Raw genomic sequence first — 15,519 nt, 5'->3', positions numbered from 1 at the left:
TGAGTCATGACATTTCTCGCGTGCGTGAGTACGATTTTTCCGTAGTGAGTGTGCGTCAGCATGAGTCACACATGACTCACGTGCACACATTTATGACCATATTTACAATCATAGTGAGGCAGTATTGTTCATCAAATTAATTTTATTCATTTTATATCCAAAATATACCAAATATTAACCGCATTATCCGGCCGAACATACAATCGCATATTCTTCCTTAATTCCGTTTCGAGTTTGTTTGGATGCCCTGTTACCGTTGGAAATTTTGATAAAGTCGCATATATTTGTGAAGTCTTTTTATGACAAAAAAATGTTCTATAAATCAACACAAAAACAATAAAGTCCCTTTAAAAAAAGATATTTTGATTGATTTAAAAGTTTTTAATTGGCTGATGATAAATTGGTACTGGATGCTGTTCGCGTACATATCTGCTAATTTTAGGAAAGAGAAAAAATCCATTTTTGCTTTAGTGCAAGTTTACGTTTTACTGGATTTTATGATACAATAAGTTGGTAATATTGTATCATAAAATCCAGTAAAACGTAAACTTCCACTAGAGCAAAAATGTTTTTTTTTTCCTTCCTAAAATTAGCAGATATGTACGCGAACAGCATCCAGTACCAATTTACCATCAGCCAATTAAAAACTTTTAAATCAATTAAAATAACAAAAAGATTTATTTTTTATACTATATAAAGATTTTGTCTTTACTTTAAAAATGTTGGTATTGATTCCGAGCCAAAGAAGCGGAGAATACAAGTAAGGATACTTTTAAGACACAATTCTCTTTTAAATTTGAGTTTTGTGTACTTGCTTCTAGGAAGCAAATTTTAACTTTTCGCTTTTTCAGCCTTTTTCTTCATATGCTGTCAAAGTCCTTTAAAAACGAGTTAACGACAACTTTATTTTCCAAATTAGGACTCGACTTCCAGTAGAAATTATGCTATGTTACAAGTAAAAACGTCTTAAAAAGTGCTGAAAAACATGTCCTATATTTGAACGAATTTTTGCTCTGTAGTCAAGATGCAGAAAGACAACAAATTTAACATGTAAGGAAAGTCTAAAGTCGGGCGGGGCCGACTATATTATACCCTGCACCACTTTGTAGATCTAAATTTTCGATACCGTCAAATGTGTTGGTTTGTCCCAAATACATACATTTAAATATCACTCGATTTGGACAGAATTTGATAGACTTTTACAAAATCAATAGACTCAAAATTTAAGTTGGCAAATGCACTAGGGTGGAACACAATTTTAGTAAAATAAAATGTTAAATGTTTCCCATATTTAAATCTGAAGCAATTTTATGGAAACTTCGCAAAAGTTTATTTATGATTTATCGCTGGATATATATGTATTAGAAGTTTAGGAAAATTAGAGTCATTTGTACAACTTTTCGACTAAGCAGTGGCGATTTAACAAGGAAAATGTTGGTATTTTGGTACTCCTAGTGCAAAATTTCAACCAAATTGGCCCAAAACTCTGGCTTCTGGGGCCATATAAGTCCCTATCGGGCGAAAAATATATATGGAAGCTATATCTAAATCTGAACCGATTTAAATCAAATTTGGCACACATAACTATACTACCAATTGTACTCCTAGTGCAAAATTTCAACCAAATTGGGCCAAAACTCTGGCTTTTAGGACCATATTAGTCCATATCGGGCGAAAGACATATATGGGAGCTATATCTAAATCTGAACCGATTTCAATCAAATTTTGCACATTCCACTATACGACTAAGTGTTATGTTTGTACAAAATTTCAAGCAAATCGGTATAAAACTCTGGCAGCTGGGTCCATATTGGTGCATATCGGGCGAAAGATATATATGGGAGCTATATCTAAATTTGAACCGATTTCTTCCAATAGGGTTCTATTCTGACCCGAATTAGAAACATGTGCCAAATTTGAAGGCGATTGGACATAAATTGCGACCTAGACTTTGATCACAAAAATGTGTTCACAGACAGACGGACGGACGGACAGACGGACATGGTTATATCGACTCAGGGAACCACCCTGAGCATTATTGCCAAAGACACCATGTGTCTATCTCGTCTCCTTCTGGGTGTTACAAACATATGCACTAACTTCCCAGCAAAAAAATTGGAAGTTGTGCCACAAACATTTCTTTTAAAGCCCATTCCAGAATCCCCCATCGAGTTTTTTCAACTTCCGATGCAGTCCTTTTGGACAAGTCCACAAACATTTCTTCTAAAGCGCATCGTGGGATCCCCCAATAATTTTTTTCCACTTTCGATGCAGTCCTTTTGGACAAGTGCACAAACATTTCTTCTAAAGCGCGTCTTGGGATCCCCCAACGATTTTTTCTACTTCCGATGCAGTCCTTGTGGACAAGTATTAGAAAGAACGCAATCAGGCTATTTTAAGTGCAAATTTTGTACAATTAAATTTTACAAAAAAATAGAAAACTAATAAAAAACCTAAAAAATAGAAATTAATAAAAAAAGTAAAAAAATAATAATAAAAAAATAAAAATAAATTTCATCCGCGCTGGGATTTGAACCTGCGCCGATTGACTTTTTCGCTTCCATGGAAGTTCTTTTGAGAAGGTTTTGCAAATTACTAGAATTTTTAATTTTTTTGTTGATTTTTAATGGAAAAAATATATTTATACGAAAACGTATGCTGAAAATAAAAAATAAAAACGATGCATGACATAAAAAAATATTTTTTTAGAAAAATATTTGATCAAAAATTGCCGCTGGTGAGATTTGAACCTGCGTTTCTTATTTTTTCGTTCATACTAATAAAGAACGTCTTGAGAAGCAATTAAAATGTTATTCCTTGGTGTCGTATTACGATCATATCATAAACATTTGAATTGACCTTTCGACGCTTTATGTTCAATGGCGTTTGTGGCTGAGTGTGCTAAGGCGTTCTGTTATGGTGCCAGCAAACCCAGGTTCAACCCCTGTCGGAGCGAAAAAGTTTTTCAAATTGTAAAAATTAGATAATAGGAACATAATTGTGTAATAAAACATATGGATGAACAAGTATATACGGCCGTAAGTTCGGCCAGGCCGAATCTTATGTACCCTCCACCATGGATTGCGTAGGAACTTCTACTAAAGGCTGTCATCCACAATCGAATTACTTGGGTTGCGATAACACTTGCCGATGGCAAGGTATCGTAAAACTTTTTAACACTGTCTTCTAAATTGTAAGTTAGCCCATACGGGGTATATATTAAACAAAACAAGTATATACGGCCGCAAGTTCGGCCAGGCCGAATCTTATGTACCCACCACCATGGATTGCGTAGAAAATTCTACGAAAGACTATCATCCACAATCGAATTACTTGGGTTGTGGTATCTTAAAACTTCTTAACATCGTTTTCTAAATTGTGATTTAGTCCATACATGGTATATATTAGACAAAAAAAGTTATGTATAGTTAAGTCTACAAATAATTACGAATCGATATGGACTTTTTGTACGTAGAGAGCCAGAATTGAAATATGGGGATCGCTTATATAGGGGCTATATACAATTATGAACTTGATATGGACCAATTTTTGTGTGATTGGGGATCGATTTATCTGAGGGCCATATATAACTATAGACCGATGTGGACCTAGTTAGGCATGGTTGTTATCGACCATATACTAGCACAATGTACCAAATTTCAACTCACTCGGATGAAATTTGCTCCTCCAAGAGGTTCCAAAACCAAATCTCGGGATCGGTTTATATGGGGCTCTGTACGATTATGGACTGATATGGACCACTTTTGGCATGGTTGTTAAATATCATATACTACCACCACGTACCAAATTTTAAGCAGATCGGATGAATTCTGATTCTCCAAAAGGCACCGGAGGTCAAATCTGGGGATCGGTTTATATGGGAGCTATATATAATTATGAACCGATGTGGACCAATTTTTGCATGGTTGTTAGAGACCATATACTAACATCACGTACAAAATTTCAGCCGGATCGGATGAAATTTGCTTCTCTTAGAGGCCTCGCAAGCCAAATCGGGGGATCGGTTTATATGGGGGCTATATATAATTATGAACCGATGTGGACCAGTTTTTGCATGGTTGTTAGAGATCATATACTGACACCATGTACCAAATTTCAGCCGGATCGGGTGAAATTTGCTTCTCTTAGAGGCCTCGCAAGCCAAATCGGGGGATCGGTTTATATGGGGGCTATATATAATTATGGACCGATGTGGACCAATTTTTGCATGGTTTTTAGAGACCATATACTAACACCATGCACCAAATTTCAGCCGGATCGGATGAAATTTGCTTCTCTTAGAGGCCTCGCAAACCAAATTTTGGGGTCCGTTTATATGGGGGCTATACGTAAAAGTGGACCGATATGGCCCATTTGCAATACCATCCGACCTACATCAATAACAACTACTTGTGCCAAGTTTCAAGTCAATAGCTTGTTTCGTTCGGAAGTTAGCGTGATTTCAACAGACGGACGGACGGACGGACGGACATGCTCAGATCGACTCAGAATTTCACCACGACCCAGAATATATATACTTTATGGGGTCTTAGAGCAATATTTCGATGTGTTACAAACGGAATGACAAAGTTAATATACCCCCCATCCTATGGTGGTGGGTATAAAAAGGCCGATTAAATACGTATATAATCTAGTTTGACAAAATTTTCTATAGAAATAAAATTTTGACAAAATTTTCTATAGAAATAAAAATTTGACAAAATTTTCTATTGAAATAAAAACTTGACAAAATTTTCTATAGAAATAAAATGTTGACAAAATTTTCTATGGAAGTAAAATGTTGACAAAATTTTCTATAGCAATACAATTTTGACAAAAATTTCTATAGAAATAAAATGTTGACAAAATTTTGTATAGAAATAAAATTTTGACAAAATTTTCTACAGAAATAAATTTTTTACAAAATTTTCTATAGAAATAAAATTTTGACAAACATTTGTATAGAAATAAACTTTTGACAAAACTTTCTATAGAAATGAAATTTTGACAAAACTTTCTATAGTAATAAAATTTGACAAAATATTCTATGGAAATAAAGTTTTGGTAGATTATTTTTGGCGATACGGACCAATTTTTGTGTAATAAGTCATCGGCTATATATAACTAAAGACCGATATGGACCAATTTTTACATGGCTGTTAGAGGCCATATATTGACAAAATGTACCAAATTTCAACCGTATCGGATGACTTTTGCTCCTCCAAGAGGTTCCGGCGTCAAATCTGGGGACGGTTTATATGGGAACTATATATAATTATGGACCGATATGGACCAATTTTTGCATGGTTGTTAGAGACCATATACTAACACCATGTACCAAATTTCAACTGGATCGGGTGAATTTTGCTCTTCCAAGAGGCTCCGGAGGTCAAATCTAGGGATCGGTTTATATGGGGGCTATATATAATTATGGACCGATATGGACCAATTTTTGCATGGTTATTCGAGGCCGTAAACTAACATCAGGTACAAAATTTCAACCGGATCGGATGAATTTTGCCCCTCCAAGAGGCTCCGGAGGTCAAATCTGGGGATCGGTTTATATGGGGGCTATATATAATTATGGACCGATATGAACCAATTTTTGCATGGTTGTTAGAGACCATATACTAACATCAGGTACCAAATTTCAATCGGATCGGATGAATTTTGCCCCTCCAAGAGGCTCCGGAGGTCAAATCTGGGGATCGGTTTATATGGGGGCTATATATAATTATGGACCGATATGGACCAATTTTTGCATGGTTGTTAGAGACCGTATACTAAGACCACGTACCAAATTTCAACCGGATCGGATGAATTTTGCTGCTCCGGGAGGCTCCCCAAGCCAAATTTGGGGATCGGTTTATATGGGGGCTATACGTAAACGTGGTCCGATATGGCCCATTTTCAATACCATCCGACCTACATCAATAACAACTACTTGTGCCAAGTTTCAAGTTGATAGCTTGTTTCGTTCGGAAGTTAGCGTGATTTCCACATACGGACGGACAGACGGACGGACGGACGGACATGCTTAGATCGACTCAAAATTTCACCACGACCCAGAATATATATACTTTATGGGGTCTTAGAGCAATATTTCGATGTGTTACAAACGGAATGACAAAGTTAATATACCCCCATCCTATGGTGGTGGGTATAAAAATGGCCGATTAAATACGTATATAATTCAGTTTGACAAAATTTTCTATAGAAATAAAATTTTGACAAAATTTTCTATAGAAATAAAAACTTGACAAAATTTTCTATAGAAATAAAATGTTGACAAAATTTTCTACAGAAATACTTTTTTTACAAAATTTTCTATAAAAATAAAATTTTAACAAAATTTTCTATAGAAATAAAATTTTGACAAAATTTTCTATAGAAATAAAAACTTGACAAAATTTTCTATAGAAATAAAATGTTGACAAAATTTTCTATGGAAGTAAAATGTTGACAAAATTTTCTATAGCAATAAAATTTTGACAAAATTTTCTATAGAAATAAAATGTTGACAAAATTTTCTATAGAAATAAAATGTTGACAAAATGTTCTATAGAAATAAAATGTTGACAAAATTGTCTATAGAAATAAAATGTTGACAAAATTTTCTACAGAAATAAACTTTTTACAAAACTTTCTATAGAAATGAAATTTTGACAAAACTTTCTATAGTAATAAAATTTGACAATTTTTACATGGCTGTTAGAGGCCATATACACACAAAAAAATAATACATTTATTTTATGAACAGTGTTCACAAAAATTTTCCAAACACGGGATTCATAAATTATATGAAAACAATTCATAAAATAAAAAATACAGGGTTTCATTGACTATGAATGTGTACATAATATGAATGTAATTTTTAATATTATAAACGAAGTATACATATTTTTGTCATTGAAAAAATATGTACTTTTACATAATATATACAAAAAAACGTCATGCATTATATGTAACTTTTCTTTTCAATTTTTCCCCTGATTGTTAATGCCTTCATAATTGGTCAAAATGTATGAACCAATTTATTAAAACCCGCATTAAAATCCAGCCGGCAAAGAACATAATATTTTTTTATAATATTTTCTATTATTAATAAACATGAGCACCAACGCTTCCAGTTAATATTGTTTTTCGTCAATTTTTTCTAAAGCAATAAAAAATCTTCGAATCGCGACAGCGACTCAAACTGTACTGAAAAACTCAAACACAACAAAATCACGTGTTGCTTTCAAAACGTTACGTTTCGGTTTTTGTCTCGTATTATATGATTGTATTGTATACATATGAGAGTAACTCTATGTTGTGGCTCTCTCACGCTAGGAGAAAAACAGTATTTTTGATATATTAGTAAAATTTCATTAATTTTATGAAACTGTCTCTACATGTTATTAAAAAAATTCATAATTTCATAACAAGTATTTATGAAAACAATATATTATGTAAGTGTACACATTTTTTATGAAAAAATCCATAAATTTATAAAAATGTACAAATTCATATTTTATTTTTTTGTGTGTACTAACGAAATGTACCAAATTTCAACCGCATCGGATGACTTTTGCTCCTCCAAGAGGCTCCGGAGGTCAAATCTGGGGATCGGTTTATATGGGAGCTATATATAATTATGGACCGATATGGACCAATTTTTGCATGGTTGTTAGAGACCATATACTAACACTACGTACTAAATTTCAATTGGATCGGATGAATTTTGCTCATCCAAGAGGCTCCAGAGTTCAAATCTGGGGATCGGTTTATATGGGAGCTATATATAATTATGGACCGATATGGACCAATTTTTGCATGGTTGTTAGAGACCGTATACTAATATCAGGTACCAAATTTCAACCGGATCGGATGAATTTTGCCCCTCCAAGATGCTCCGGAGGTCAAATCTGGGGATCGGTTTATATGGGGGCTATATATAATTATGGACCGATATGGACCAATTTTTGCATGGTTGTTAGAGACCGTATACTTAGACCACGTTCCAAATTTCAACCGGATCGTATGAATTTTGCTGCTCCGGAAGGCTCCGCAAGCCAAATTTGGGGATCGGTTTATATGGGGGCTATACGTAAACGTGGGCCGATATGGCCCATTTTCAATACCATCCGACCTACATCAATAACAACTACTTGTGCCAAGTTTCAAGTCGATAGCTAGTTTCGTTCGGAAGTTAGCGTGATTTCCACAGACGGACGGACAGACGGACAGACGGACAGACGGACAGACGGACGGACATGCTTAGATCGACTCAGAATTTCACCACGACCAAGAATATATATACTTTATGGGGTCTTAGAGCAATATTTCGATGTGTTACATACGGAATGAGAAAGTTAATATACCCCCATCCTATGGTGGAGGGTATAAAAAAAAGTGAAATTGGTTGAAAAAAAAATGTTTTCGCTTTTTAAATTTCTTCATTCAAATTAACTTCCAGGGCACAACTTCTAAAGCAATGCAAAGGATCCAAAAAGGGAGTACTTCCGTCCTGTGACAATCCCATGTAAAATTCATTGGAGATGATCCAAGTTTGCACTACTTCCGGATCACAGATTGGGGATCCAAACTACTTTTTTGGAAGCTCTTTTTTTGCTGGGTTATAATACCCTGTTCCACAGTGTGGCGCAGGGTATAATAAAAAATTCGAAATTATTATATGCATTCTAAGCGCACTAAAGTTGCAATGATTTCCTCGTGTACTTGTACTGCTTCTGAAAGCGCTGAAATTCATACAAAGAAGAAGCCCACTCAAGATAGACATTTCCTTATAAAATCATCAGTGAATTCTTCGCAGAGGTTATTTAATATAGTGCAAAGTTTTCAAGTTATTCCAATATATGTAGCGGAAGTGCCCGAATTTGGAACATAAAGGTATATCTCGAAAAGTCGAGCTGATAGAAAAAAAAACCAAGTGCAGATTTGGATTCAGCGACCTCAAATTACTAAAAATTTGCTATAAATTTAAAATCAACACAAAAAGTTTAATTTTGTTCCCCTGTGTAATCTATTATTCGATATATTCAAAAAGTTTTTCCCTCCTAGTGGAGAGTTTATCCCACACTGAAAAAAGCATGCCCGGTTCTAAAGATTTTGTCTTTACTTCAAAAATTTTTGTATTGATTCCGAGCCGAAAAAGCGGAGAATACAAGTAAGTATACTTTTAAGACACAATTCTCTTTTAAATTTTGGTTTTGTGTACTTACTTCCAGGAAGCGAATTTTAATTTTTCGCTTTTTCAGCTTTTTTCTTCGTATGCTATCAAGGACCTTTAAAAACGAGTTAACGACAACTTTATTTTCCAAATTAAGGCTCGACTTCCAGTAGAAATTATGGTATGTTTCAAGTAAAAGACGTCTTTAAAATAAAGTGTTGAAAAACATGTCCTATATTTGACCGATTTTTTGCTTTGTATTCAAGATGCAAAAAGACAACAAATTTAAAGACAATTTCATTAAATTTAAAGAATTTTTCTGAATTATTAAAGTCAAGTTGAACTTAGCCCAAACATTTTTTATTTAATGTTATTATACCCATTTTTAAGTGAAATTGCTTAATTATAAGAACAATACGACTTCATTGAAAAGTTTATCGACTTTTGGACAAGGAAAAAATACTTTATATTAGAGAAATGTGTCTGCTATGCTAAGCAAAATTTGCATTCGTATTTTAAAGACATGAAATCTTTGACCTCACGACAATATTTTATCAGTGGACTCTGCTAAATATATTGCACTATGATTTGTTTTTGGCTAACTCGTGCAAGTTGTTAGTGGAAAAAATTCCCAGCAAAAACTTGCAACTTCTCTATTTCTCAAATGGAATAGGGGGATTCAGCTATATGAGAGCTATTTATTAATATCGACCGATATGAACCACGCTTGACGAATTATATATTGGGTGCAAAGCAGCAATACAGCAAATCGGATGAAAATTCAGAAATCGTTCATCATGGCGCTATACAGTAGTAACGGATATAAGTACATCTCATATAAAAAAATATACATTTATATGCATATATAATTAATGTCTATAAGAAAAACGCATACAAGAAACAAATAGTATGTGCTTTTCCGAGTTTTTTTATATCCGTTACCTACTGTACCAAAATAAACCAAATGAGTGTCTCTTGTAGTCTTAAAAGTCGAAAGTTCTAAGTAAACTTTCTCTTACTGATTTTTATACCCACCACCATATGATGGGGGGTATATTAACTTTGTCATTCCGTTTGTAACACATCGAAATATTGCTCTAAGACCCCATAAAGTATATATATTCTGGGTCGTGGTGAAATTCTGAGTCGATCTGAGCATGTCCGTCCGTCCGTCCGTCCGTCCGTCCGTCTGTTGAAATCACGCTAACTTCCGAACGAAACAAGCTATTGACTTGAAACTTGGCACAAGTAGTTGTTATTGATGTAGGTCGGATGGTATTGCAAATGGGCCATATCGGTCCACTTTTACGTATAGCCCCCATATAAACGGACCCCAAAATTTGGCTTGCGAGGCCTCTAAGAGAAGCAAATTTCATCCGATCCGGCTGAAATTTGGTACATGGTGTTAGTATATGGTCTCTAAAAACCATGCAAAAATTGGTCCACATCGGTCCATAATTATATATAGCCCCCATATAAACCGATCCCCCGATTTGGCTTGCGAGGCCCCTAAGAGAAGCAAATTTCACCCGATCCGGCTGAAATTTGGTACATGGTGTCAGTATATGGTCTCTAACAACCATGCAAAAACTGGTCTACATCGGTCCATAATTATATATAGCCCCCATATAAACCGATCCCCCGATTTGGCTTGCGAGGCCTCTAAGAGAAGCAAATTTCATCCGATCGGGCTGAAATTTGGTACATGGTGTTAGTATATGGTCTCTAACAACCATGCAAAAATAGGTCGACATCGGTTCATAATTATAAAGGGTGATTTGTTAAGAGCTTGATAACTTTTTTTTTAAAAAAAACGCATAAAATTTGCAAAATCTCATCGGTTCTTTATTTGAAACGTTAGATTGGTCCATGACATTTACTTTTTGAAGATAATTTCATTTAAATGTTGACCGCGGCTGCGTCTTAGGTGGTCCATTCGGAAAGTCCAATTTTGGGCAACTTTTTCGAGCATTTCGGCCGGAATAGCCCGAATTTCTTCGGAAATGTTGTCTTCCAAAGCTGGAATAGTTGCTGGCTTATTTCTGTAGACTTTAGACTTGACGTAGCCCCACAAAAAATAGTCTAAAGGCGTCAAATCGCATGATCTTGGTGGCCAACTTACCGGTCCATTTCTTGAGATGAATTGTTCTCCGAAGTTTTCCCTCAAAATGGCCATAGAATCGCGAGCTGTGTGGCATGTAGCGCCATCTTGTTGAAACCACATGTCAACCAAGTTCAGTTCTTCCATTTTTGGCAACAAAAAGTTTGTTAGCATCGAACGATAGCGATCGCCATTCACCGTAACGTTGCGTCCAACAGCATCTTTGAAAAAATACGGTCCAATGATTCCACCAGCGTACAAACCACACCAAACAGTGCATTTTTCGGGATGCATGGGCAGTTCTTGAACGGCTTCTGGTTGCTCTTCACTCCAAATGCGGCAATTTTGCTTATTTACGTAGCCATTCAACCAGAAATGAGCCTCATCGCTGAACAAAATTTGTCGATAAAAAAGCGGATTTTCTGCCAACTTTTCTAGGGCCCATTCACTGAAAATTCGACGTTGTGGCAGATCGTAAGTCTATTCATGATGAAATGTCAAAGCATACTGAGCATCTTTCTCTTTGACACCATGTCTGAAATCCCACGTGATCTGTCAAATACTAATGCATGAAAATCCTAACCTCAAAAGAATCACCCTTTATATAGCCCCCATATAAACCGATCCCCCGATTTGGCTTGCGAGGCCCCTAAGAGAAGCAAATTTCATCCGATCCGGCTGAAATTTGGTACATGGTGTTAGTATATGGTATCTAACAACCATGTAAAAATTGGTCCACATCGGTCCATAATTATATATAGCCCCCATATAAACCGATCACCAGATTTGGCTTGCGAGGCCTCTAAGAGAAGCAAATTTCACCCGATCCGGCTGAAATTTGGTACATGGTGTCAGTATATGGTCTCTAACAACCATGCAAAAACTGGTCTACATCGGTCCATAATTATATATAGCCCCCATATAAACCGATCCCCCGATTTGGCTTGCGAGGCCTCTAAGAGAAGCAAATTTCATCCGATCGGGCTGAAATTTGGTACATGGTGTTAGTATATGGTCTCTAACAACCATGCAAAAATAGGTCGACATCGGTTCATAATTATATATAGCCCCCATATAAACCGATCCCCCGATTTGGCTTGCGAGGCCTCTAAGAGAAGCAAATTTCATCCGATCTGGCTGAAATTTGGTACATGGTGTTAGTATATGGTCTCCAACAACCATGCAAAAATTGGTCGACATCGGTTCATAATTATATATAGCCCCCATATAAACCGATCCCCCGATTTGGCTTGCGAGGCCCCTAAGAGAAGCAAATTTCATCCGATCCGGCTGAAATTTGGTACATGGTGTTAGTATATGGTATCTAACAACCATGTAAAAATTGGTCCACATCGGTCCATAATTATATATAGCCCCCATATAAACCGATCACCAGATTTGGCTTGCGAGGCCTCTAAGAGAAGCAAATTTCACCCGATCCGGCTGAAATTTGGTACATGGTGTCAGTATATGGTCTCTAACAACCATGCAAAAACTGGTCCACATCGGTCCATAATTATATATAGCCCCCATATAAACCGATCCCCCGATTTGGCTTGCGAGGCCTCTAAGAGAAGCAAATTTCATCCGATCTGGCTGAAATTTGGTACATGGTGTTAGTATATGGTCTCCAACAACCATGCAAAAATTGGTCGACATCGGTTCATAATTATATATAGCCCCCATATAAACCGATCTCCGATTTGGCTTGCGAGGCCTCTAAGAGAAGCAAATTTCACCCGATCCGGCTGAAATTTGGTACATGGTGTCAGTATATGGTATCTAACAACCATGCAAAAACTGGTCCACATCGGTCCATAATTATATATAGCCCCCATATAAACCGATCCCCCGATTTGGCTTGCGAGGCCTCTAAGAGAAGCAAATTTCATCCGATCCGGCTGAAATTTTGTACGTGATGTTAGTATATGGTCTCTAACAACCATGCAAAAATTGGTCCACATCGGTTCATAATTATATATAGCCCCCATATAAACCGATCACCAGATTTGGCCTCCGGAACCTCTTGGAAGACCAAAATTCATCTGATTCAGTTGAAATTTGGTACGTGATGTTAGTATATGGTATCCAACAACCATGCAGGAATTGGTTCCTATCAGTCCATAATTATATATAGCTCCCATATAAACCGATCCCCAGATTTGACCTCCGGTGCCTTTTGGAGAATCAGAATTCATCCGATCTGCTTAAAATTTGGTACGTGGTGGTAGTATATGATATTTAACAACCATGCCAAAAGTGGTCCATATCAGTCCATAATCGTACAGAGCCCCATATAAACCGATCCCGAGATTTGGTTTTGGAACCTCTTGGAGGAGCAAATTTCATCCGAGTGAGTTGAAATTTGGTACATTGTGCTAGTATATGGTCGATAACAACCATGCCTAACTAGGTCCACATCGGTCTATAGTTATATATGGCCCTCAGATAAATCGATCCCCAATCACACAAAAATTGGTCCATATCAAGTTCATAATTGTATATAGCCCCTATATAAGCGATCCCCATATTTCAATTCTGGCTCTCTACGTACAAAAAGTCCATATCGATTCGTAATTATTTGTAGACTTAACTATACATAACTTTTTTTGTCTAATATATACCATGTATGGACTAAATCACAATTTAGAAAACGATGTTAAGAAGTTTTAAGATACCACAACCCAAGTAATTCGATTGTGGATGATAGTCTTTCGTAGAATTTTCTACGCAATCCATGGTGGTGGGTACATAAGATTCGGCCTGGCCGAACTTGCGGCCGTATATACTTGTTAACTTTTGTTATTATTACGCAAAATTGAATTTAAAACTTGGACCTTTTAAAAAAGTATACTTTTACAAATTTTAACAAGTTGAAAAGTTTGTGTTTTGATTCCGATGTCAATCTATGACTATGTACAACAATAAATTATTTTTATGCACTTTTCTTCGAAATTTGGTCCACTGGAGAGAATTTTGGTTAACATTTTTTTTGGGATTTTGGAAAAAAAAAATTGGTCCAAAATAAAATATCGTTGTGGCAATGCTGATGAACTCTTTCTTATAGCCGAATTCAAACGGCGTCTCGCATTGTGGTGAAGAAACACATTTAGTCGAAACTGCACGCTCACAAAAAATCGCTTCTGTAACATATACTCCCAAACATATTTTGCTTCAAGCATATACATTTTTGGGTATTTCCCAAACATTTATATGTTTGATCTCTTCCAATATATAATATGTTTGAAAGCATATTGGTCTAAACAATATATGTTTGGGTAGTCTAAGTTCCAAACATTTTGTATTTTTGCATCCAAATTCAATAATGTTGTCTTCCAAAAAACAATATGTTATTATGTGAACATATATGTTTGGAAGCATTTTGCACCCAAAAATATTATATGCTTAAAAAAAATTCTCCCAAACAATATTGTGCTCAAAATTTTATTTATTTATTTATATATTTACAATCATAATGAATTATGAAAATAAACAGGTAATATAGGCGCTAACAACATAGGTTTTCGACCTGAATGCTCAAAATTTTGTTTCTGCCCAATTGTATATTCACCCACATCTTTCTCACTTCCACGAGATTTTTTAGTTCTTAGCACCTTTTTCTGTAATACAAACATTGTAGAAGAAATTATTCAATTGTATGATTTTTTTTTATTTTAATTTTACCTTTTGCCGGACGGGGATTCGAACAGCGGACCACACAGTTTGTAAGGATCAAAGAAGTAGCTGATCAATTGCCCAAGGAAAAATATAATGTTAATTTTGTAATACAAGCAACAACCACCAACTTAATTCAATATCGCTCCCTGTTAAATAGCGCTCCAAGCTACTAAACACATATATGTTTATAGGCTATTTCTAAATTAATATATGTTTGCATCCAAGCATATTATATTTACAAACATTTTATGTCCCAAACATAATATGTTCTAACATATTAACATATATGTCCCAAACATGTTATGCTAGTTTATAAACATTATATGCTTGCACTCAAAAATATTGTGTTTAAAAATTTGTGTTCCAAACATATAATGTTTATAGCCAAACATATGAAAAACAGTCTTTTTCATCCGTGTGGGGTTGTATCCATAACCCTTTGCACAGCGGTTGCTTCGCGTAAGGCGCACGGCGGTGAATTTCCATTTATAAAAATTGCTTCAAATTTAAACACTTCCCTTTTTTGTCGCACATTTTGCATATTTTAAAAAGGTCGCACAAAAAGGCG

At 35.6% G+C, this 15,519-nt stretch overlaps 1 protein-coding gene across 1 annotated transcript in view; it reads right to left on the bottom strand.

Annotated features, from left to right (window-relative positions):
* Nucleotides 1-15,519, bottom strand: part of Dnah3 (dynein heavy chain 3, axonemal) — a 671,994-nt gene that overhangs the window by 590,981 nt on the left and 65,494 nt on the right. The gene's annotated exons all lie outside the window — the stretch shown is intronic.

This window comes from Haematobia irritans, chromosome 4 (assembly GCF_050003625.1).
Source record: "Haematobia irritans isolate KBUSLIRL chromosome 4, ASM5000362v1, whole genome shotgun sequence".
NCBI classification, from domain to species: Eukaryota; Metazoa; Arthropoda; class Insecta; order Diptera; family Muscidae; genus Haematobia; species Haematobia irritans.
This window is presented reverse-complemented; position numbering and strand designations above follow the sequence as displayed.